The sequence below is a fragment of the Miniopterus natalensis genome, chromosome 8 (genome assembly GCF_054644295.1).
Source record: "Miniopterus natalensis isolate mMinNat1 chromosome 8, mMinNat1.hap1, whole genome shotgun sequence".
NCBI classification, from domain to species: domain Eukaryota; kingdom Metazoa; phylum Chordata; class Mammalia; order Chiroptera; family Miniopteridae; genus Miniopterus; species Miniopterus natalensis.
Window position 1 is genome coordinate 31,106,361 of NC_142088.1, and position 25,987 is coordinate 31,132,347.

The following is a 25,987-nucleotide window of genomic DNA, read 5'->3' on the forward strand; positions in this document are numbered from 1 at the left end:
CTGAGACACCAGCATTGATAAGAGTAATAACAATAACCAGCAATAACAATAGTAATAAAACCTTCATTTATTGAAGGGCTACTATGTGCCAGGCTCTGTGTGAGTTGCTCAATACATATAGTATCTTAATTTTTACATTGACACAGTAAGGGAGGTATTATTATCTAAAAAGCAAACTATGAATTCTCTTTCATTTTCCTCCTTTGTAAAACAAAGATAATTTCACTTACTTTGTAAGATTTTGGTAAAAATTTAAAGACAACATAGGTAAAGTGTTGAGCATTCAATAGTAGATGTACAAAATAATAAAATATATTTTATTAAAATATTGTTAAACTCTTGAAGTTTATACAGATTGCATATATACTGAAATATTAGCTCTGGACTCAACACGTGTAACATAAAATATAGAAAACTTCAAGCAGCCCATCAGGTGACCAAGGACACTGCCTTGCTGATTCCACAGATTTATGGACTAAGCTAACAGAACAAAACAGAGCAGCTGTGTGGAGTACATCATCATTTAAACCAGTCAGCATGTATTAAAAGCCGACTCCAGTACAGTAGGAAACTGCAAAGAAAGGAATAACACAGTCCTTCTGGAACTGTATTTTAAGGAGACATTATTTTGTTATTTGGATATCATTACATTACATTACATTACATTACATTACATTACATTACATTACATTACATTATTGTTTTTTGGATCATGGGTATTACATTATTCTGTTATTTGGATCAATGCATGCAAGAATAAGAATGAGCTGAGTGGCGAAATAAAGTGCTGGTCTAAACACTCAGAAATCAAGGATCTATGAAAATTAAGAGCTGAGAAACGTTTGTACTCAGATATAACTTTCAGACTAAATTCCACCTTTAACACAAAAGTAATTACGTGCTACAGGACAAGGTTAACTAGTGGTTCTATCCCAGTCAACACTGTCTTCACGGGGAGTTAATGCATCCTCTCCATGTACCACCACCCTTCCCTTTATCCCCTGCCCTGTGACTATTAGTCAAAACGCCTCAAAGGTATATATTCTGGCTCCACTGGTCTACACTTTTTCATAGTGGGCCTAGGAATTGAGCATAAAAAATTGAAGCTAGGATAAAAATTACTAATAATGAAAAAGCAAATTTACCAGAATGCTTTGATTACCCCCTCCCAAATCAGGTTAAAATGTCTGAAATCATGAACATGGATACTAAACAACAAAGAAGATAAGAAAACCCTCCACCTCAAATGGCTTAGGAAAAAATGGACATACACATATATATAACATATGAACATATTACATACACACACAAACACATGCACAATGAGAGAGCATATGATAGCATATGAGATAAGATATCAATAAGTTATGTAGTTAAAGGGCATCCCTTCAACTATTCTTGCAAATTTATTCTAGGTTTAAAATGATCTCCAAATAGTTATAGAAAAGAAATTAGCAAAATATATTTAACCATAAAATAAAAGTGAAATTTCAGCATATTTCTTTCTTCTTCTTAGAATTCAAAGATTACTCTAATACTACTACTATCATCATCTAAAGGATCACTCAAAGAATTTAAAAAGTTATAGTCAGGCCTGGCCAGGGAGCTCAGTTGGATAGAGCATCATCCCAATATTCCAAGGTTACAGGTTCGAGAACCCGGTCAGAATCAACCAATGAATGCATAAATAAATGCAACAACAAATTAATATTTCTCTATTTTTCTCTCTCTCCTCTTTCTCCCCTCCTGTCTCTAAAATAAGAAAAAAAAGTTAGATGAAAAGTGGTTGAGAACAGAAAACTGGGTTTTTTTCTTACATAATTCTCTTATGTATAAATATAAATCTCTGACAGAAACAACTAAGAAAATCAAACTTAAAATAATTCTATTTGACCAACATGAGATTGAACAAGACATGAAGTAACAATAGCCATCCTTAAATATTTTATTTGTTTTCCTTTTAATAGTATTCAAAGATTCAAGTCTGAAATATAATCAGAAATTTTACTGCCTTCTCTAAGGAGTACACCAACTACAGCCATGGCCTAATATTTCTGGCAAATTTGCATGCCCCAGATTCTCCTAAATTAGAGAATATCAGCACAATTCAGTATAACCTACTTTAAGGATATACAAACATATGTCACTGCACTGAGTTTTGGAATATACATTAATAAAAGTGTCAGTATGCAATAGCTTCATTTAGCACCAACATACTTGTGACTGATTACAGTAGATCAGAGAGAGGCGATGCTTCTAAGGGAAATTAATTTTTCAATTGGTTAAACTGAGGTAAATACTTAAAGATTTCTAAGTTGTTATATTCAGTGTCTTGAAAGTTCTGGTTAGAACAGACAGGCATCTAAGGAGGGAGAAAAATCCTCATGTATCATTTAAAAGGAGGCTCTTTTGAATATTATTCTTTTTGAAGAGAGAGCACAGAAAAGTTTGCTGGCATTTTTATATGTTCACTAAGCAATTACTGTTACAGGTTTAGTTTCAGAATGTTCCCTGAAAAATGATTCCATCAGAGACTGTTCAGAAAATCTAATTAATAGTACTGACATCCAGTCATTTACTCATTTAGTCCCGAGTAAATACTAAAAAGTGCTCAGAACTCACAGACACCTCTGTGATGCATGAGCAGCACAAGGGTCCAGACTTCTTTAGAGACCTGGATGTCTTATAATTAAATCTCTTCTCCTATTTTTGTCATTAGCCCTTTGAAGTAAGTTTAAGACAAATACACCTAGTACCAAATTTTGCAATGCTACGTATGTTGCAATAAGGTTCCATTGAAGATACAAGCAAATATAAAAGCAAGTTATTATATTCAGGAGCCTAACTATGTAACTCAATTATTAGATTATCAAATCAATAAATCATTTGATATTCTATTTGCAAACATGGTAGGTTTTTTCCTGTCTGGTGACTTATTGCACAGAAGGTAAATCATAGAAGAGTGAGAGATTGGGATGCCCTATAGTTTCTGGATTCCAAGACATAGCAATTTCCCCCTTAAATATTAGCAACTGACATTAGAAATCATAACCACAGATGGCTCTAAAGGCTAATGGCACCGAGTACATTTAATGGGTACATACAGACTTGGAAAAAATAGAAGCAGCAATGATGGTAAAAGACAACTTCTCTTTCCCCAGCTTGCGTGCTGGCGAGCACACACACACACAAGCAATCTTCAGATATTCCCTCAATGGTGTATTTTCATTCAATTTCCACACACAGACTCCTTAACTGTGCACTTTATCGGAGAAGGAAATCATTTCTCTGTGGGTGGCAAAAGCACTGAGATTCTTCATGTTATCGTTTGAGGAAATATTAAAATAACATTCCTTCATAAATCAGTGGTTATTCATCCTTCAAACACGAATTTATTGCCAATTGGGACTTTGTGCGCGAGGAACAGAGTCCCTAGAAAGTAAAAGAATATATACAGCGCGGTCCCTGCTCGGGGCAGTTACACAGGGAACGGATCAGAAACCAGATGCGCCTGACTCGGAAGCCCATGCCTTTCTGCTACACTGCCATCGCACCTGGCCATTAAAAAATCAGTGAAAAAATAAGCAGCACAACGGCAATTCAGGGAGAAGAGAGACAGTGCATCTTGTTTGTGGAGGGTTACAAAAACCCAAGAAGCCTAAGGTAAGAGGTAGAATGTGAGCCGGACCTTGAAAGAAGTGAAAATATTAACAGACAATTTATACTGGTTTCCAAGGAGAGTAACTGAATGCGAGGGGACAACCAAAACACAGGAAAAAACCTCCTCAGGGTTCAATGGCTGTCCAGCTTCTGCGGGACCTCGGGAGGGCTGCGGCCCATGGTGGCGGGAACACAAAGTAGAGACAAAGGGGTCTTTGCAAAGAGTAGATTCCCAAGGTTTCTGAGCGGGGTGAAGCGACACCAGAGCCGCAATGAACCAGAGTGAGGAGCTACCACGGGGTGAGAGGAAAGATAGCAATGTCCAGCAAAGAGGGCCACAGGCAGTGAAGGCCAAGTAAGGGTCGGAGAAGCAATGGGAATGGAAGCTGTCCCGCTCCGATGTACCGCTCAGTCATAAAGTCTCCTTAAATAAACGTGACCTTTACTACAAAGAGCTACGTGAAGGTGGCATAAGAAACGTTAGTTAATATGCATTTCCAAAATAAACCACCATGGAACAGCTGAAATAACAAAGGTAGGAAAGAATCGCAGGGTTGTGAGAAACTGAGAATTGCTGAAGAAATTCCTGGTAAAAGAATAGCTACAAACTTGGAGTATAATAAATCACCATGAATATTATACTCAGCCACATGTTATAAACTGTTTTTAATGTTGCACTCCAGGGACACCTGGAATCACCTGGGAATGGTATTGCCTCCCGGAGAGAGATCTGCATCAACCAGGGGTGTTTTTGCACCCCCCCGAGGACATTTAGCAGCATCCGAAGATACTTTTGGTTAAACAAACAGCTGGCATCAGAGTGCTGGCATCTAATGAGTTGCTAAACATCCTATAGTGCACAGAACAGACCCCTGCCCCCATCCAACAACTAAGAATTATCTGGCCTGACATGTCAGTATTGCCATGGTTAAGAGATCCTATACTAAATTCATCGTCAAACACACTCTAAAATGGCAGGGTCAAAAATGGGAGAAGATAGGTAAAGCACAAAAGGACAAATGAGAGGAAAGACAAGATTTTAAAAATCAAAGAAAAATCTAAAGTTTCTAACACACATTTACGTATGGCTAGCATGAAAAATGCAATATGGGGCCAAACCAGTAGTGATCACAAACATACAAAATGAATGTGGGCAAACTTGACAAACACTTATAGAAGAAAAATGAATAGCTATTTTTTCAAGCTACATTTCTAGCTTGCTGATAAATGAACTGACTTTTACATAACTATTTTACTCTCTCATGGACATGTTTTCAATTTCTCAGCGATCCTATGCCAAAAAAAAAAAGCTAGAATAACTGAGAGAGACATACATTGGGCAGCAGTTATAACTACTTGTGTAAATTGTCCAAATAATAGTGACCTTGGGTTATACAGATCAAATTCTTGAATTTCAAAATATGTTGATGTCTTCCAACCCAAGTTAAAAGAATATACATTATAATGTTATTTTTTAACATCAAGGTGTATATGTTTATAAATGGGTAGCATTTGTGTTGGAATGCTGCATACTAAGCTATGAGCAGTTTTACCTCTGAAGGGGTATGGGTGTGAGGGGACCTGAAGGCAAACGTTCATATTTTGCTCTCTAGGTCTTGGGAGTATTTGGATCTTTTATAATGGGAATGCATTCACGTGTCATAACTTATTTTCTAATGAGTTTTCCCAAAAGCAAAATGCAAAAATTCTGCTATAATCTGTAAGCATGTCATACAAATATCTTGCTTTATATGAGACAAATTGTCTAAAAGTTGCAGTAATAGCTTTAATCATACTCCCAAAAAGGAACTAGCTAAAGAAATCCTAAAGTTTATTTCATAGGTTTAAATTTCTTTTAGAAAGCAAACATCATGCATAAATTAAATGAAGTACTGGGCTAAATTTCCATATGTAGAGTTTATTGAAAGAAAAGAACAACTGAATGTCATCAGCACACCACTGTTACTACTGGGAATTTTATTGACACTTGTACTTTGATACTTGTCTGAAAATTAATCAGCTGATACCATTAGACCAGCAATTTTCAACAGATGTGCTGCAAGAGGCACGCTGGTGTGCCGCAGCAAATTTTAAAACGTGCAATACCTGACTATTTAGGCAGGGGCACTGACCTCTTTTCCCTCAGACTGTCAAATAAAAAACGACAACAGCCAACACAACAATAGGTGTCTAGTGTGAATGAATCAAAATTATACCTATTTTTGTCAGATTGGCAAAAAAAAATTTTTGGTTTGCTGCAGAATTTTAGTACTTAGTTTATGTGCCACGAGATGAAAAAGGTTGAAAATCCCTGCAACAGACCATTTAGGACATGCTTAGAAACTCAGAAATTCTCCTAATAATTATAAAACAAATTATAGCACCTCTGAAATGGATTCCATAAATGTTTTACAACTCTTATGAGGGTTACTCTGATTCATTAAGACAGCATATATAGCTATAGTCAATGAACAGTTAAAGAAATACTTTGAATTTCCTGTCTGCTTTATTTAATTCTGAGTAAAAATAACTGCACTTGTGGTTTTATGATTGGTTTTTCTCATTTATTAACTTATTTTATGGGACAAAAAAATGAATGAGAAGAAAATCAGTCATCTCTTCCAACTAAAATTAGGCAAGTATCATAAAGTTTCTCACTCATCAATTACGGTAATTTAAAATAAATAGCCAGGTGAAATTTTGGCCGATGCTAAAGATTATCTTGCCAAGGTGCAAAAAATGAACGATGAAAAACTAGAAATGAAAAGGCTGCGGTCCGGGCTCGATCCCCAGTGGAGGGCGTGCAGGAGGCAGCCAATCAATGACAACTCTCTCATCACTGATGTTTCTCTCTCTCTCCCCTTCTCCCTTCCTCTCTCTGAAATCAATAAAGATATATTTTTTAAAAAGAAAAAAAAGAAAAGTCTGTGGTCATAAAATCTATGGTCTTATGGAACTACAATTTCATTCTCAGAAAAAACATTTGTTCCATCTAATATCATCTATGCACTATATATGTAAAACTGTAGATAACACAAATCTACTAATATATTTAATAGCATATTTAAAATTATATTGTAAACATATCTTTATAAAAACATATACTGAGTCATATAAATAAAATAAAATAAATAAAATAAATACAAATAAAATCAGTGTCCTCAACTTTTCAAGGAGAGTTATACATTAATACTGCTTAAACTAATAAAACATGTTTACTCCTATTTCTCGTACTTTATTAGTAAGTGGCATTTTTCAACACAAACATCTGGACAAGTTGCAGAAATAAACTTGAAATAATGTGAAACATAGGAAAATAAATCCATGTAATTATTCCAACAGACAAACATATGCAAACCAAGTTACAATTAAATTATGCTAAATATTTCTCTTTAGTTATCACCGCTTCTTAGAACTTGCTCCCCAAATTACCAATTGAAATACCAGTAGATTAGAGAGTGTCAACTACATTTTGCTCCCAGCATTTTGTAAACAAGCAATTTCTATTTCATTCAATCTTAGAATATTCCAATTCAATCTGAAACATGATTTTAGGACCGAATTGCTCACATATGTATAATCACATGTATAATCTTAAATAATCATAGAAAAAGTAGGCCCTGGCCCTGGCCAGTGTGGCTCAGTGGTTAGAGCCTGGCCCACAGGCAAGAGTCATGGGTTCAATTTTCTGTCAAGGCACTTACCTGGATTTCGAACTGGATCCCCGGCCCTGGTCTGGGCCCGTTCGGGAGGCAACCAATTGATGTGTCTCTCTCACATCTCTGTTTATCTCTCTCTGTATATCCCCCCCTCCTTTTTTCCCTTCCATTCTCTCTAAAAATCAATGATAAAAATATCCTCTAGTGAGGATTAACAAAAAGATGAGTAAATAAAATGATTTTTAAAAAGAAAAAGTAGGCCATGAGAATCCGTGTCGTTCTTTCATATGGAGGGAGATAGATGACCAAGGAGAGATTGTGTGGAGCTGTCTAGCTCACGGTGCAGAGCTTGGATTGTTTCTGCTAATGTTTCCAAGATAAAAACTGACTTCCAAGCACTAGCCCTCAGGTAACAAATAGGGTAGGGGTCAATGTAGTACAGGTGTGTCCTTGCCCCCATTCATTCTCCAACATCAGCATCTTTCTAACAGCACTTCTCAAGCCATTATTTTAGTATACGCATGTTGGATGAGGTACACTTTCTCTTAAGATCTTCAATTTCTTGTTTCTCCATTCACTCACCAAATATTTGAGTGCTCACTGGGCCAGGCCCCTTATAAGTGCTGGGTCGCTAGGGATAAGTAAATGCACAGCTATCCCTGCTCTTGTGGGCCTTCCACTGCTGTGAGCAAAAAACACAAGCGTGGAAGTGGCGTACCACTTAAATACATTATTATTTCTCATCCTCCTCTGCCCCCTCCAGTCACAGAAACTAACTTGACAAAGATTACCCAAGAATCAGATAAAAAATTTAAGAGTCCACAACTAAAAATGCATTAAAAATAACCAGAGAAAGTGTTAAAAGAATCTGTTTCAGTACTATCTCCAAGAATAGTCTTACTAAGTAAATTTATAAAAATCCTTTTATATGCATTTTTTTATTTTATTTTACTTCTTATGAAATGTTTTAAAAAGAAGAAAATTAAAAGCCTTAGGTATCTTCTAAAGCCCTGGTTTCTAAAGAAAAACTCATGACATAAAGAGAGTAATAAATGTAGATATGCTGTTTTTTAATTATATTGAAGGAGCTGTCTAAAAAGGCCTAAGGTTTGCAGTCTACTTCAATTCTCTATTTCTCTAAATTCTTTATTTTTCCAGCTGAGTTACTATATAAAAATCAAATTTGATTTTAGAAAATAAAAATGTTTAATAATATAAATATAGTCAACATATAGGTGCAGGTTTATAATGTTTATCATAAAATAATAAAATGCTTTTCTAAATATAATTTAATTTAATTTAATAGTAAATAATAGTAAATATAATAGTAAATAATAATAGTAATATAATTTAATAGTAAATAGTTTTCAATAATCTAGGAAAATCCATTTAGTCAAAATTGGTTGCATCCACTCGCACTTAATTCTAGGTAACCCTACTGCAATGATTGGTTAAATTCAAAAATGGTGTGGGAATCAGCAAAGCTGACCTTGAAATCCACAGGCGCAATCAATGTGACTCGACAATACAATTTTGATTATCTTTAACAATGGTTTTGTGGGAACAAATTGCATAAATATCTTTGGGGAGTTAGGGAAAATAACCTAGGAAGGCCTGTAATACCTCATTTTTGACCAAGGATTGAGATTCTTTTTGCCAAACCTGTGGATCCTTATTTTGTTTCTGGAGTGGAGCAATATGACCATGGAAAGCCACAACCACAAAATGAACATGAAGCCCTGGCCAGCTAAACTGGCCAATTCTAGAAATATCTGCCTTATATTAAGGTGCAATTTGGTCTTTACCTTTCACAACACAAAACAGTTCTTTTAAATTATTTGGCAATTCAGTTCTTTCTTTTCTTTCCTTTGTATAATAATTCTAGTTTAGATCTCTATCTACCTGCTACGCAGGTAAGACTTTCCTTTGGAATAGAGACTTCAGGCTCACCTTTGGGTTCTCAGTCTCTTATGATGGCTTTTCATTTTCTGATTCCCCTTAACTGTTAATACTCTCAAGGGTCTGACCTCATGGCACTAATAACCAATCATGCGGATAACTTTCAAATCTGTATCTTCATCTTAGGATTTCTCCTTATTTCCAAGTGACATATCCAACTTACTGTAGGAGCATCTCCCCCATAATTGTCCAAAAACACCTTAAACTCAAAAACCCAAAGTGGAATTCTTAGTCTTTTCCTCCAGTCATGCTCTTTGCCCTATAATTCCTTATCTTGGTGAATATTACCACAATCTAGTCAATCAATCCAAGTCTGCACGTGATCCTCTTTACTCCTTCCTGAAATGCTCACATCCAATCAGCCAACAATTCTGGAAGTTCAAAATTATTCCAGTTCATTCTTCTCCACCCTTACTGTACCTCCTACATTCAGGCCCTCATCATCTCTCATCTAGGCTTTTTGAACATTTCCTAACTTGGTTCCATACCATTATTCTCATACCTCTTCATTCCATCTAGCCCAAAGCCATGCCATGAGGTTTCATAAACGCAAAGTTTATCATATTCCTTCCCTCCTTTTCCCTTGCTCTTATTCTGTTTGAAAACTTGAAGGACTCACTACAGCTCACAGCCACAGTACTCTAAGAAAGGTATATATACACTTAGGGAAATGTAACATCATCCAAAGAGTAAATGAAGTCACAAGATTAATACTCCATAATTCTGGAGGATGGATATTGCCTCATTGTAATTAATTTTACTTTAAACAAAATTATGGAGTAGAAGCTCAGATTCAAATGAATTTGGATTTCAAAGAAACTGAGTAGGCAAATTAAGCTTGTGAGTACATGCTTCTTTGAGATTAGGATACTTTGGCAGAATCTAGAACAGTAGCTGGCACATAAGAATAGGGTTTGAAAGGTATTTTGAATGGTCTGCATGAGCAAATGTAGGAATCCCAGTAGCTTTAATCCATTTAGCACAAAATTATTGGCTTTCTCTTATTTTACAAATGTTATTCCAGGAGACTGATCACCCCATTTAAATTTCAATTATTATCATGGTTTGACCTTAAAAATCTTCTTTCTCAATGTCTTAAGCTACAGACAAACTACAGGATAGTCTTCTATAGTAGGCAAAAGCCATAGCTATTCAGCCTTTCTCCAAATACGTCACAGTAACAGAGAATCATTATTGAGTAATCAGGCTTGATCCATTGTCAGAGCTTCTTCTTACACTGGTTTGGAATCTGAAGATAACATAACTTAATTTCTTCCTAACACAGAGACCACTCCTGAAAATAGAGGATTGAAAAAGAAAAATGCCATTGGGTTCAAACTGTAGACAAAGGAACAGTTTCAAAAACAACAACAACAACAGGAACTTTATTACTTATTCTCTGAATTCTCTGATAATCAGAATTCTCGGGTAATCTGATAAGAACAAGGAAAGCTGACACTGCCTCTCTGTAAGCCCAACAGAGACAGTGTGGACTCTAAAAATCTTGGGGCCAAAGGACACACAAGAGAAAGTGATGCATATAAGGTGCGTGCCATTATCTTCATTTTACATTCGGAGGGAGGGAAGGCAAGACTACATATTATGGGAACATCTGCTAAGGGGCCAGGCTTATCTGTTTCTCAGCGAGTCTTCAACGCTCATCTGTAGTCTTTCATACTATCCCTTTTCTTCAGAGATAAGGGTGCTCTTTTCCTCCTGGGGTTGGGAGGGCACCTCTCACATGAGAATGCATCAGGGAAAGCTTACAAAGTCCTTCTTTCACATGCCATTTCCCAAATTGTTCCAGGTTGAAATATTCAGTAGGTGCCACATTTTGAGGTTGCAAATCCTAAACCCCATCCTATCTTTGTTACTTTTATCTCGTTCAAAAAGTCATTTTTGATGTGGACTCACATATATAAGAAAATAGGTTAAGAAAAGTACAGGTGCCAAGAAGATCGTACTAGAAGGAAACAATTTAAGGTGGGGACTCTTCACTTTTCTGATTACTTTAGCACAAGTGGAAGTTGGAATTTGGATTATCTGGATACTTATCCTCTTTCTCACTTTATATCTGCTGTGAGCCAAGTTATATTTTCTATTAAAATTTCCAAAATAGATAAGCAAAGTCCCTTTACAGTCGTTTCCATACCAAAAGGCATTTATTCATATTCAAAACACAAGAATGTGGTTTCCTTTTAAAGCAGGAAAAGGTCACCAGAGGGCAATCCTATTCTGTCAGGGGAAGGGATGCCCCAGGACAATCCCTGAACAACAGCTTCTAGAAGAACAATAATCCTCTGAGATTTGCAGCACTTTGTATTTTCCTGGTCTCTCGTCTAGCTTTGAATGAAGGTCATGATCTCATAGAAGAAGTATCTCAAGCATGTTTACTGCATTTTTATGCAATCACAGTATGCGATTACTCAATCACAGTAATGTAGAAAGTCTTGTTACTTCGGATATCTCCATTAGTAACTACATTTCTAAGGTCTCTTTCACTTTCCTTTGGTATTCAAGTTACGGGCCTGCCTATGTCAATCTCCAACCTAATCGCAGTGCTCTCCACATCCACACTGATACCAGTTCTAATACAACAGACTTGCTCTTTCTTGACCAATGACCCAGGCACCACTCTGCTTTACTGCAGCCTTTAAACACCTGCAACATTCCGCCTCGTTTCACCAACTGCTCTTCTTCACAAGCTCTGCTTGCACAACCTCCAGCCTTCCGTTTCTCACACCCCCTCATTCCCAGCAAACCTGCCCATTGTGACACTTGCTCTTCACTAAATCTGTTAGATTATTCATGGTTTGCTTGTCTCCACCTCCTATTTAAACACTGGTTAACCATTTCCCCCCAAAGATAGCATTAATGCTCTAAAATATTTCACTCCAGCTTTTGTCAGTTCTCAGCTTCAGGTAACTCCTATCACCTTTGAAGCAAGAGGACAAAGACTCAGAACTACCACCACACTTTGACATAGCACATTATAAAAACCAATATGTATAATGCTAAATTATCAACAACAAAAATCAAACTCAAGAACACCCTGGCAGAAAAGAATTAAATTGCTAATAGTTCCATTGAACTACAGTTTTATAAAACTAGTTCTTACTTAAAAGTTTATCTGCAGTTTTTATACCTGTGTGAATGGACCTGCACTTCACAGTTTTCTTTAATTGTACCCTTATCAGCTTTATCTTTTCCATTTAAAGTGATGTTAGTTTTATCGGGCTCCAAGCTTTAAATTACTCAGATCAGGCACTGAGATTCCTTTAATGTTTCTTAATGTATGTTTAATGTTTCCAATACACTAAAGACACCACAGAACCAAATAAAGAGTGATGTAATTTTATGAATCGATTGTATGAGGAATTTACATTTCAAATTATTTTATTTTTATTGAATACTGTATTAATTTTTTTCCCCCTCTAGGATAGTGATTTGCTTTGTTCAATTTTATTTTTTTTCTTAACACCAGTACCTGTCACATCACAACACCTCAACAATTTGTAAAAAGAAACTAGTTCTGGGTTTGTCTTTTCCAGATGTACTCAGTTTCTCAGATCATGACTTTTATAGTCTAAAATGTGAAAAAAAAATTAATTTTGCATTGGGAATCTTCATGTCCAAGCAAGATAAAGCTTTCTTACCCAGCCATTTATCTATTTATCTATCTACAATAATTTTTCAAAAGGTAGAGTCTCAAAGGCAAAGGGCTGGAGCAAAATCATGTCATCGCAGAAAATGTCTGAGATATATGTAGAATTTAGTCACCTCAAAATGAATTTAGTTAAGATGATTATCTTTTTACTGATTTTAAAAGTAAAATTTGGTGATTTGAGTAACAAAATATTTTTATAGAGTAATAGCAGTAATCATATCCAAAGTATACAAAACCCAACCAAGGCAGGATAGTAAGAAGCTAGGAAAATTCCTTGGCAAGCGGAATGGGGAAACTGAGACAGATAAACTGGCCAAGCTATTTACAGCCAGATACATACAGAAGGTCACCTCCCTAGAGATAACATCTAGGCTTCAGTTGTATTTCAGCTGCAGGCGGAGAAAAGCAGCAAAATCAGGACTAACTTCAATGACTAAAGACCCCTGGCACTGACCAATCAGTGGAGACCATGACTCTGAAAGGGCACACCTGAAAAAGCTGATGAATATTCTACTGAGATCTCCCCTAAACCTCCCCTAAGCTCTCAGCCTTTAAAAACCCTCAAAACAAAGGGCTCAGCACAAGTTCTCCCTCCCCAGAACACTCCCGCACCTTTAGCTTCCCCCCTTCCTCCCCCACAGGCACGCATCTCCTAAATTCTAAGGGACCCCAGGAGACTTACAACCAGGGCAGCAATGGGCAATGGCAGCTCGTCCTGGGCTAACCCTGTGAACCTGTTTCCAAAGCCCCCTTTTCTCTGACTTTCTAGAGAACTAAAGCAGCCCCACCTAGTCTCTCTCCTGGTGCTTCTATCCAAGGCCCTTCCCCAGTCCTGTCCTCTCACATAATTAACTATGACTGAAACAAGGAACAAGTGCCCCTCAATAACCAATCACTGACAGTTATTAAAATATATTTAAAACAAATTGAGATAGCTACATATCTATCGACATATGCACATATTAAAAAATAATACCTACAAGGAGATGTAATTATTAGTATATTTTCAAACTAGTGATAAACATAAAAATATTTCAGAAAATATATACAGCCAGAGCAATGAGACATGACAACAAATATCTGCAACTTGTGTGGCCCTAGCCAGTGTGCTCAGTGGTTAGAGCATCGGCCTGCACACCAAAGGGTCTCGGGTTCGATTTCCGGTCAAGGGCACGTACCTGGGTTTCAGGTTAGCTGCCCACCTCCTACCCCCCCGCCCCCCCCACCCCGCCATTCCAGGTCAGGGCCCCTGTGGGAAGCAACCAGTCGATCCAGGTTTCTCTTTTTCTCTCTCTCTCTTCCCCCTCCCTCCTTCCCTCCCTTCCACTCTCTCTGCAAAGCAATGGAAAAACTATCATGCAGTGAAGATTAACAAAACAAAACAAAACAACAACAAAAAAATACTGTGTGTGTGTGTTTCCTACATTCAAAATTAAAGATACACTAAACTTAATTAGGTGTTTATGAAAGTAATGATATTATTGTTTCCCATTCAAATTCAAGGGCCCACTAGACACACTCCAACTTCTTGTGTTTCCGATTACACGCCAATTAGATTCAGAGACAGAGAAAAAGAAAAATAAGAGAGTTTTTAAAAATAATTAATACAGTTAAAGTTCTTAAACTTCTATATGCAATTACTAATGATTATGATCATCAACACGAAAACAGAGGAGAAACATCTCCACAGTTCCAAAATTCACAAGTTTCCCTGTTAAACACTTTACATCTTTGCCACTTGCTCCGTCTTAGCTGTCTTCCTTCATTGCCTGCCTAACTCACCTTAATCCTTTGCCCAGGAATCAACTCCACACTTTCTTTCCAGACACTGCTTCCCTTCACACTGATGAATGAGCCCCACTCCTATTCCCTGAACATCCTCTCCACTGTAGCACAGAATTATATGGAAATAAGTTCTAGTTAAGTCTACTTAAATTTAATTTAAGATAGGTGTCCGTTACTACCAAAAAGGACACAACTAGCCCCTGACTAGGTAGCTGAGTTGGTCAGAGAGCGTCATCTCCATATGCCAAGGCTGTGGGTTCAATCTCAAGTCAGGACACATACAAGGAGCAACCAATGAGTACATGGATGGTGAAACAAGTCAATAAATAAATTTTAATAAAAGAAGGGCACAACTACAAAACAAAAACAAGTGGTGTTCAATAAATATTTATTAAATTCAACTGAATCATATAAGAATCCCTTTGTTTACTCATAATTTAAACATAGTTACATTTTCCAGAACGAGGGGGGAGGGGTTGCAATTTTTATGACAACTTAAGAGAAAATCTGTATCATATTGAATAAGGAAGTCCCAAAGAAAGATTTATTCTATCAAGTCACAAAATGTTGTTCCTTAAGTCCTCATGTGCACTAGGAAATTTCAAATTTCCAAATTAATCATAAGTTTCCTATCTACTTAATTTAAGCAATTAAGCCTATGGCAATTCAAATGTTATAAATTTAGTAGCTGTTCTTCCTCTAAAAAGGTTTAAAGACAATATTAGGAATATAATAGTTCTTATTAGTTTGCTGTTAACAATTGTAAAGGCTTTTCTCCTATACATCCAGACTCACAATGGATGCATTAAAACAGAAATAATAATTCACAAAATTTCAAAACAATAACTACTCTGAAATGTCACAGAGTTTTACCATTTCAGATGACATTTAGAGAATTTCAAAGACAATTCATTCCTCAAATGTGACTCCTTAACAATTCTCTCAAACTGTATTTTGCTAGATTGCATTGTATAAGCAACATCCTCTTACTAACTATACTCAATTGAAATTAATTCAGTTATACAATTGTCCTTTACAATAAGCCAAACTTTCTCTGTATTTATGTGTACTGCCAGCAATGACCAACATTTATGTTGAAGGTTTTTATGATTTAGTAATAGTGCAGACCCTCAGGGAGGTAGCAGGAAAAGTTCCACCATCGGCCAAAATTCTGTGTTTACTATGGAGTTCTTCAACAGCACGCAAAAATTAAACTGATTATAGGGAATAACATGCATGTTGACCTTTAAAAACACTTACAAAGTACTTTGTCTTCCTCTTTTTTAATAGGAGAACATTTCTTTGGTAAATCAAAGAGGTAGAAAAAGTAATTCCTAGAAAAAATGGGCTTAGGAAACTAGTTACAGATGTTAAGGAAGGGGTCTTTGGAGCTTGGGACTGAGGAAGCTAATGGTAACGTGCCTGGAGTACTTTGTCTTCTTAAACAAAACTCTTATCAGTATTTACCAGCCTTCGTTTTAACTTACCCAAGTGGAAATCTAGATAAATGAACCTACTTGCTGTTAAAATTTTACTTTAAAAGATGGCACTCCCTCTTTGATTGTAATTAGCTATAAGAGAAACCAAGAAGCTAAAATCACTTTTTTTTTCTCTTATGTCAACTTTTAATTACACCAAATTCGGAGATTTGCTACCACAGTACAGATAGGTCTTCTTGCTTTTTTAACTAAAATGCTATCTAAAATCAATTATTACCTCATTTAAATACAAACTGAGAAAGAGAGCTTAGTTATCATTTGATAAAATATTACATAATTATTTGAAAATGTAATACAGCCAAATCCTTAATGACTCAGTTTATAGTTATTTATACTCTATATTTTCTTCTACCAAAACTCTCAACTAGCTGTGTTTCAGCCATTTAAATTACTATCATTTCTACAAGAAAGTGGACTAAAGACGGAGCCCAAATCATTTAGTCTGCTCTTTGTTGGTAGTTCTCGCAAAGTTTAAGTTCTCTGAAATTCTTGGAGTTTCAGGAAACAGGTTAACAATAACATCTTATAATTGTAAGAAAAAGCTATACAATACCAGGAAAACACTACATTTCCACACAATTATTACTTCAATGTACCTTATAAACTTACCATTAATATTTATATTTGTCTGTGTCCTACTTAAGGAAAGTAGAAAAGGCCTCCACAGGGGTTCGGGCTAGTCACTCCGCGATGTGCTCTGTGTGTGGTATGCAGATTGTTTTGAGCTGAGGGCAGTTTCAGCTTCAGGCTCAAGAGAAACTTCTGCCCCTCTCTTTACCCAGAAGCGCCTGAATTAAGGGCCTTGTCAATAGGAGATGATACTGACATATCTGTAGAGCAGAACAAACCTATTTACGAGCATCTGCTCTTCTTGTCATCCTGCACTGACCCTCTGAAGCCCAAAGGGCATCCCTAGCTCAGAACGTCTTACATTCTCAGGTTCCCTTTCTACCTCCGAACCTCCGTGTTCTCTGACTCTCTCATATAAGTGGGGTTCCCATACATATATATGTACTAAATTTTATTATTTTCTCTTGTCAATCTGTCTCATGTCTATTTGATTATTAGACCAGCCAGAAGAACCTTGAGAGTCAAGTTTGTTCCTCCACAACACTTTCATGATTGTATCATCAGAGCCCCTAACCAAGAATGTGGATAGCAGATTTTTCCCACTACTTTTCTCAACCTTTACAAGTATAAATAAAAGCCTAAAAACTCCTCTATACTTTGAAAACAAACCAACATATAGTGGAAATCACAATTATTACATAAGTTAACTTACTTATTCATATTATATGAGCAAATCGGAGCAGCCTTTCCAAAGCCAGCCTCTAGTACACAATATTGAAAGATGAGGCTGATTCCAAATTCGCCATAACTATATCATTTCAATGAAAACAGGAAATCAGTACAATTTTTGAGTCATTTGACTATCTTCCAATGAAAAATAATCACGCACTGTAAGCATCATCAGAATGGCTGAAAACATTTTCTGAGCATAAAACTGGCACATAACAGAGCCTTTTAAAAAGTATAAACACCTTTCTAGGCTAACCCTGGAACAATGACTTTTAGTCATTATTTATAAAAATAAAAGTGTAATATCAATTTCATACCTCTACTCTTTGGAAGAAACAAGATTTCTCTGTTCAAAGTTTATACTGTTTTTCCTCTTCCAGTTTGGACATATTAATCTCCCCTGGGAGCAAGTCTAAATTTCCTGATTTCTAAATGCATTAAGGCAAACACCATTAGATCCTCCAGCCTCTAATATGTTTAGGGCAGGCCTCCTGGCAGCCAGGCAGTTGGCACCTGTCACTACTTTTGATTTTATTATATTCAGATAAAGTAACTGTTTTTCTTCTTTAGAAGTTTTAGAAAACAAACTGCAATTTTGCAGAATGAGTCACAAAAAATTCTAAGTGAAATTTAAATAAAAATAATCTAATATTCAGCAATGAAAATTAAGATATTTAAATTTTTTAATTTAAAATTAAAAGCAAAATTGGAAGATTACCCTAACACATCGTGGAACATTCACGTGTTCTTTGGTTATTCAAATAAAGTACCAATTTTGTTAATATGACCAAAAATTCAACTACTATTTCCCATATACTTCTACTACTTTCATAGATTCACTGTTAATGATTAGGTAAGGTCTCAAAATAAAAGTATTTTACTGAAATATTTTATTCTTTAAACAATTTACCTGTACAGTGGTCCCCCCTTATCTATGGTTTCGCTTTCCACTCTTTCAGTTAACTTGGTCGACCATAGTCAGAAGATCTTAAATGGGAAATTCCAGATATTTTGAGAAAGGGAGACAGACTACATTCACATAACTTTTATTAAAGCATATTGTAATTATTCTATTTTATTATTAGTTATTGTTAATCTCTTATAAAATTATATAACTTTATCATAAATATGTATGTATAGCAAAAAACAGTATATATAGGGTTCTGTACTATCCAAAGTTTCAGGCATATAGTGGGCATTCTGGAACATATACCTAACAGATAAGGGGAGACTACTAAACTTATTCCTTTTTTTTTTCCCTCTAATACATTAACTTATACTCCTGAGAGTTAAATTAAACATCCATGAATATAGCACAGCAGACTGAGCTATAAATATAAGTAGTTTATTTTACAGACACGCCCAACTGAAAATTAATTATTTCACTATTATCACACATGAATCAGCAATTAACAAGTTCTTACATTATAGATAGCAATATAGACAATAAATTATATGTCGGTGAAATTTAAAGGTTAAGGTCGGTGGTGTGCAAGCAGGCTAAATAGCCATCTCAGACAGGCAAATAAAGAAAAATTAAATTTATTAAAAGGGGATGGGGATTTGGAAAGAGAAGGGCTACACAGCACTGAGCCAAAGTGTATTGGGTCCATGAAAGCAGCAAAAATATACCTGGGAGAGTGAAACAAGAAAGAACATAGAAGAAGCAACAGGAGAGCCTAGGCTGGGCTGCTTTGGCTCCCTGAGAAGTCAGAGAGAGAAGAGGGCCTTGGAGACAGGTTTGGGGACCTTGGAAACAGGTTCAGGGGGTGAGCCCGGCACCAACTACCGCTGCCCATTGTTCCCCTGGTTGCAAGTCTTGTGGGGTCCCAGCGGAGGGATGGAGATGGCTCCCGCGTGCTCCCCTTGTGGGGAGCTTGCACTGGGTCCTGTGTCCTGAACGTATTTATCTTTCTTGCATGCAGGAATCTTAGGGGAGGTCTCAACAGAATATTCATCAGCTTTCCAGGTGTGCTCTTTCAAGGTCAAGGTCTCCACTGATTAGTTGGGGGCAGGGCATCATTAGGTAATGTGGCCAGTCCTGAGGCAGCCCCTGGTGCCATCTGTCCGCTTATCTGGGCCAGGAGCTGAAATACAACTGAGGCCTAGATGTTATCTTTAGGGAGAAACTGTTCAGGGGTCTAAACCGCAGGGCCAGTGATATGCTGGGGAGGGTAGGTTACCCTGGGAACAAGGTTATTGTTTTCCCAGTTTTGCCCCTTGCTAGGCATCTGGGGCTTTCTGCCCCGGTGAGTTTCTGTGCCCTATTTTCTGTTCCTGGGTTTCTGTACATAGCCCATCTAATAGAAATGTTTAAGAAGTAAAATGGTGGGGGAGGAAACAAGGTGGCGGCGCAGGCAACAGCTGCACCTGCTGCACCCCCAACCGCATCAAAATTACAACTAAAATACAGAACCACCATCATTCAGAACCTCCTGAGATCCGGCTGAACAGAAGCCCTACAACTAGGGAACTGAAGAAGCACTGAAACCAGTAGGAGGGGTGAGACGCGGGCAGATCGGGGCTGAATCCCAGAGACGCAGCCACGGGCCCACACCCGGTGCTGCGGGTTAAACCTGGGAGGACATCCCGGCGGCGGAGGTTTCCCAGAGGAGGGAGGAGGGCCCCCAGCCCAGGGCTCCGGGCCCATGAAGAGAAGTCCCCACACTTTTGGGCTGTGAAAACCAGTGGGGACTGTCGCTGAGGGTCACATGGGCTGCGGGAGTCTCAGGCTTTCCTCTTAAAAGACCCGTGCACGGACTCACTCAGATGCGCTCCCCAAGCCCCAGCCGGGCAGCAGCTTGAAAGGAACCTGGGACACGTGGGGAGGAACTAACCTGCCTGGAATCAGGGAGAGAGCTGGACTGGCAGCTTCCTCCCAGGCAGAAGAGCTGGCAGAGACCATTGCTCCTTTGGTGAGTCCTCCCCACAGGCAGCCAGGAGGCAGGCACCGTATTTGAATCGCCAGCACCTGACTCACACCTTTGGCCCCGCCCCGGTGATTCCTGGAGGCCCCACCCCTCCCTACTTGCAAGCTCATCCCAGCCATTTCCAGGGGCTTTTCTGTGCAAGTGGCCTCTCAAGCCTCATGCTTAGGACTTTCCTAAAATCCCTCAAACAAACAGCAGCGGGCCCCATACGGCTTGATAAGTGGTCCCAGGCCTGGCACTAGTGGCAGACTGCACTGGCTCATAGCTTGGCCTCTCCTGGACACCTCCAAGCCCACCCCCAGTAGCAGCCATCTACGGTTTGCTGTGTAGCTCATGCTGGGTGGCCCTGGACAAGGCACTAGCAGAGGCTGACTTTGCACCTCCAGGGAGGCCCCAGAGACAGCGCACCCAGTGGTCAGACTCAACCATGCTGGATTACAACCCTACCACATCCACGAGTGACACACTCAAGGGGCGCACTCAGTGAACACCAAAGCTCCACTGAAGTAAATCCTGCTTCACAGAGGTGTCTCCAGCACAGCAGCTCTTTGGCTGTAGTTGCAGTGGGTCCTCACAGCAGATTGGCCTGGGGGTCAATTCCTCCCAGTGATGCCAACAGCAACCAAGGCTCAACTACAACAGGACAGTGCACACGGCCCACACAGGGGAGCACCTAGAAGGCCCAGCTCAGGTAACTGGGGAGGCTGAGCCACTGGACCCTACAGAACACCTACTACACAAAGCCACTCTACAAGTTCCAGGAGACATAGCAACTCTACATAATAGATAGAAACAAACACTTGGAAGCAACCAAAATGTGGAGGCAAAGGAACATGTCACAAAGGAAAGAACAGAAAAAATCTCTAGAAGACGAACTAAATGAAATAGATCCAAGCAAGCTAACAAATGCAGAGTTCAGAATAATGGTTTTAAGGATGCTCAAGCATATTAGTAAGAGTTTTACAAAAATAACTGAGAAAATCAATGACATAATAAAGTACCAATCAGAAATGAAGGCTATACGAACTGAAATGAAGAATAATTTACAGGGAATCAACAGTAGAGTAGAGGACGCTGAGAATCAAATTAGCAATTTGGAACATGAGGAAACAAAAAACGCCCAACCAGAAGAGCAAAAAGAATAAAGACTCCAGAAATATGACGATAGCATAAGGAGCCTCTGGGACAACTTCAAGAGGCCCAACATTCATATTATTGGGGTGTTAGAAGGAGAAGAGAGCAAGAAATTGAAAACCTATTTGAAAAAATAATTACAGAAAACTTCCCCTACCTGGGGAAAGAAATCGACTTACAAGTCCAGGAAGCACAGAGGGTCCCAAACAAGACGAACCCAAAGTGGCCCACAGCAAGACACATCATAATGAAAATGCCAAAGGTTAAAGACAAAGAGAGAATCTTAAAAGCAGCAAGAGAAAAGCAGTTAGTTACCTACAAGGGGGCACCCATAGGACTGTCAGCTGATTTCTCAACAGAAACCTTGCAGGCCAGAAGGGAGTGGCAAGAAATATTCAAAGTGATGAAAAACATGGAACTACAACCAAGATTGCTCTACCCAGCAAAGCTATCATTTAGAACTGAAGGTCAGATAAAGAGCTTCACAGACAAGGAAAAGCTAAAGGAGTTCACCACCACCAGACCAGCACTACAGGAAATGTTGAAGAATCTTCTCTAAAAAGAAGCTAATGAACAAAAGCATCTGATGAACTAAATAGATCCAGAGACATTGACTCATGTAACAGATGATTATATTTCAGAGGAAAGAGGGAAGGGGGATGGAGAGTGGGAAGAGATTAACCGAAGAAGTTATATGCATATATGCATAACCCATGGACACAGAAAATGATGGGGTGAAGGCCTGGGGAAGGGGTGGGAGCGAGGTGGAGGGGGTCAATTGGGGGGAAAAATGGGACACTTGTAATACTTTCAACAAAAAGATAAATTTAAAAAAAAAAAAACCAGTAAAATAGTATGCACAAGATCACAGTGCTCAGGAGTACAGTGTGAGGATTTGAATTCAAGGCTGATGGTTTCTGGGACATAAAAAGTACCCAACTAATATTGGTTGAATCAATTAATAAATGGCTCCTCCATCTACCCTCTAAATTCTTAAGGAAGTCATTGTGGCCACTGAAAAAATAAAGTTTGTACATCATAAATGTATTTTAGTCTTTCAAGTGTTATTTCCAAGAAGGGAGCCAAATTCTGCAAATATACCTGGTAACATCTCAAAAAGATAAACTTGAGCTAAACTCAAAAAACAACCAGTCCTGAGTATAAATACAAACTGAAATAAAAATAAATGAATTTGCTGATAGTTCTTTTCTGTTTGAGAGAATGACTCAGCTTTAACCATAACAAGATCTCACCCAACATTCTCCAAAATTAAAATTTATGATTAAACTTTAATCATGCTTTAACTATGATTAAAATGCAAAAGCAATAATTTTTGTAAATTAAATACAGATATGCCCCCATTGTATGTGTTCTAGATGTAAATATTACTATTTTACCTCTATAATTTCAAGTGAACCACTTAGTCAGAAACCCTATGACCTTTGTGTCTAAAAACCTATTAACATAATTTCATCTGTTTAATGCTCACACCAAGCTTGTAATTATGTAAAGGAAAGTTTCTTTACTTTGCAAGTGGAAAAACTGAAATCATAGTCAGGGAAAACACTTTGCCAAGAGTGATTCATAAAGTCAATCTCAGAGAGCAGACTTATATTCACAATCGCAAAGTCATCAATCCAGAGGAAATACAAACCACATTAGTGTTTTTTAACCATTCAACCCCAAACTCACAATAGTGGACCTACGTCCCTGAAAAATAAAATAAATAACAATTTTAATACATAAAAGGATCTGAATTGCAGATAAAGCTTTGAGTTCCTGGCTGCTCTGGAACTCAAAAGCAGCAGGACCTTTAGTATTGGGCAAATGTTGTGTGAAATACTAAGATCACGCAAATTCAACTCCTTCAGGTGAAAGAACAAGATCTATTTATCAGGATCACTTTTGACAACACAAGAAAGACATGCTGGACACGTTTTTCACTTTAATTCCATGACCCAAATCTGTGCCATTTGAGAATACCTAATTGAATTACTCAATTTAGGTGGAAAACCATCTGCTCAAGGCTCGTCTTCAATTCTTACTGGCTATGACAACAAAGAAGGTCAAGGTCAAAGGACTGAAGTTTCCGCAAGCGGGGTCCAAGCTTAGGAAACAAGTAGCAACAGTGTGGCCATCTGCAAAGTACTGTCAGCACAAGCAGCATCAGGCCCTCAGCTATTCCACTGCGATACTTGATAAGCAACCATCAAACTTTACTCCTACAGCGCTGCTTCCATCCTCCTGTGCCACATCCCACTGCACTCTAAGCTGAGTTGAACTTTTTGCCAAGAAGGCTGGTCTTAGTCACCGAAAAATTCTCGTTGCAAAAGAAATCCCATGTTTAAACCCAAGTACAACCAAGAGCTCCTTTCCAATTATCTCCCGCAACTTCCCCTGTCCCTTTCATGCCTGGCTACTGAGCTCAGGCTAGTTTGGCTGCCTGCCAGGTTCCTCTCTTCTTTCCTTGTCAGTCGTAAAAACTTGGAAAACACTCCTGGACAGCTCAAGGAGACTTTTTAATTATGCAATGGGGCAGTACCTTAGCTTGTGGGCGGTTTCCAGCAAGGCTTATAGTCGCCAGAAACTGCACTCTCCCAATTGGTGGGTTTTCTAGCAAGCCTACTTGTTTTTGTGGGGGAAGGGGGTAAAGACTGGCAGAGAAACGGGGAGATTTGCAAATCTGAAAATTTTCCAACTCCTCTCAGAGTTTCCGACCTACCAACACTCACTGTCTCATGCGCCCCTTTAGCACCTAATGACCCATTTGGAATCACAGATACAAAATCATCAGCATCGCTTCTCACTAGTCCTATAAATTAACAAGTGGTGTGATAACTAGAACATTCTCCAAAAACTTTTATCTTCAAGCGTTGGTGCAACGTGATGGTTGTTTTTTTTTTTTTTTAAGCAGGTGCCCAAATAAATTTCTTCAATCCTTCCTAATCGATTGCATTATACTTTGTCAAGCTTGCAGACTGAAACAGTGCATGCAAATGTCTGATTCTAAGCGAAAGGCGAGGTCAGTTGGAAAAAACCTGCCAGGACCTAGGAAGGGGCACCTTGACGGCCAACTTGCACTTACTCGTGCTTTGCCCAGCGTACTGAGCGGACTCGCCAAGCCCAGCACCGGCTACACCTTCTCTACCCCGCCCGGGACGCTAGTTCCAGCTGCGGCGTCCAGCCTCCCGTTCCAAGTCCCATCCAACATCGTAAACACATTCCGAGAGCCCGGCCTGCCAGGAGTTCCCTCCCGCACGCAGGGACGGCGGCGCGGGGAAGAAGCGCCGGCGCGGGGCTCGGGCGGGCGCCGCGAGCCCGCCCCGGGGAGGAGGGTCTGCGCGAAGGCAGCGGGCGGCGGCGCGGGGAACCCAGGGTCTCATCCCCCGCCGCGCGGCGCGCCCCGCTAACGCAGCGCCCGCCAGAAGGAGCTCTCTGACCCACCCAGAGAAAGGGTGCGAGTGGGCGCCGCCCCCGGGCTCGGGCCCTCCCAGCCTGGGCTTCAAAGAATCCTCGGCCGCGCCTCGGAGCTCCGCGCCTCCCCGCCCCCAGGCCCACACGCCCGGAGCCAACAAAAGGGAGGTGACGCCGGGAGAAGTTTCCTCGCTCCCGGGTCGCTTCGCCCTGACCCGGCGATGCCTCTCCCGCCCCGTCCCGTCGGGTCCACGCGGCCTCAGCGGCACTGACCCGCGGCGCCCCCGCCCCGCCCCGCCGGCGGCAGCCCACCGCCGGGCCAGCCCGGCCAAAGTTGCCACAAAGGGCGAGGGGAGGCTCCAGGAGTCGGGAGACGCTGCGTCCCCGCGCCCGGTCCCCGGGAGACTCCGCCGTCCTCCCTAGCGCACTGCCACTGCGGTCAACAGGTCTCAGCCTCCTTCCCCGCCGGACGACGCCCACAGCCGTGCCCCGTCCTAACGTTCGCAACCTGCCCCGCGGCGGCGGCGGCTTCCCGGCGCCCCGCGCCCTCCCTCGCGGGCGCCCGCGGCCGGGGCAGCCCACCGCCCGCCGCCTCCCGGGATGTCAGCCTTAAAGAGGTCGCGCCGGCCCGGCGGGGGGTGGGCTGCAGCCGGGGAAGGCCCCCGACCCACCGCGCGCTCCTACCTCACTGACGGATGCGGCCGGGCGAGGTGTGGGCAGGGGCGCGGAGAGCCGCCGCGTCCTCGCAGCCGCGCGGTCTGGCCCCGGCGCAGCGCCGGCGACGCCTCGGCGGCCGGCGGGGAAAGTTTCTGCGCACCGACGCGGTGCCGCGCGCGGGACCCTGCGGCTGCCGTCCCCTCCCTCTTCCAGCCCTCGGCCCTCTCCCTCCTCTTCCTAAGCGGCTGAAGCCAAAATTGGCGCTGGCGGCGGCTGGGGCTGGAGGCTGGGGACTCCGGTGGCTCCGGGCTGGGCGCGCGGGGC

At 40.0% G+C, this 25,987-nt stretch overlaps 1 protein-coding gene across 5 annotated transcripts in view; it reads right to left on the minus strand.

The window, feature by feature from the left end:
• GULP1 (GULP PTB domain containing engulfment adaptor 1) overlaps nucleotides 1-25,785 on the minus strand; it is a 185,271-nt gene extending 159,486 nt beyond the window's left edge. For 4 of the 5 annotated variants that reach the window (XM_087819719.1, XM_087819718.1, XM_087819717.1 and 1 more), the window contains exon 1: nucleotides 25,691-25,785. The gene's annotated coding sequence lies outside the window, so the exon portion shown is untranslated. The remainder of the gene's footprint in view (nucleotides 1-25,690) is intronic. The other variant, XM_087819716.1, reaches the window with a different exon arrangement.
• Between the last annotated feature and the right edge of the window lie 202 nt (nucleotides 25,786-25,987).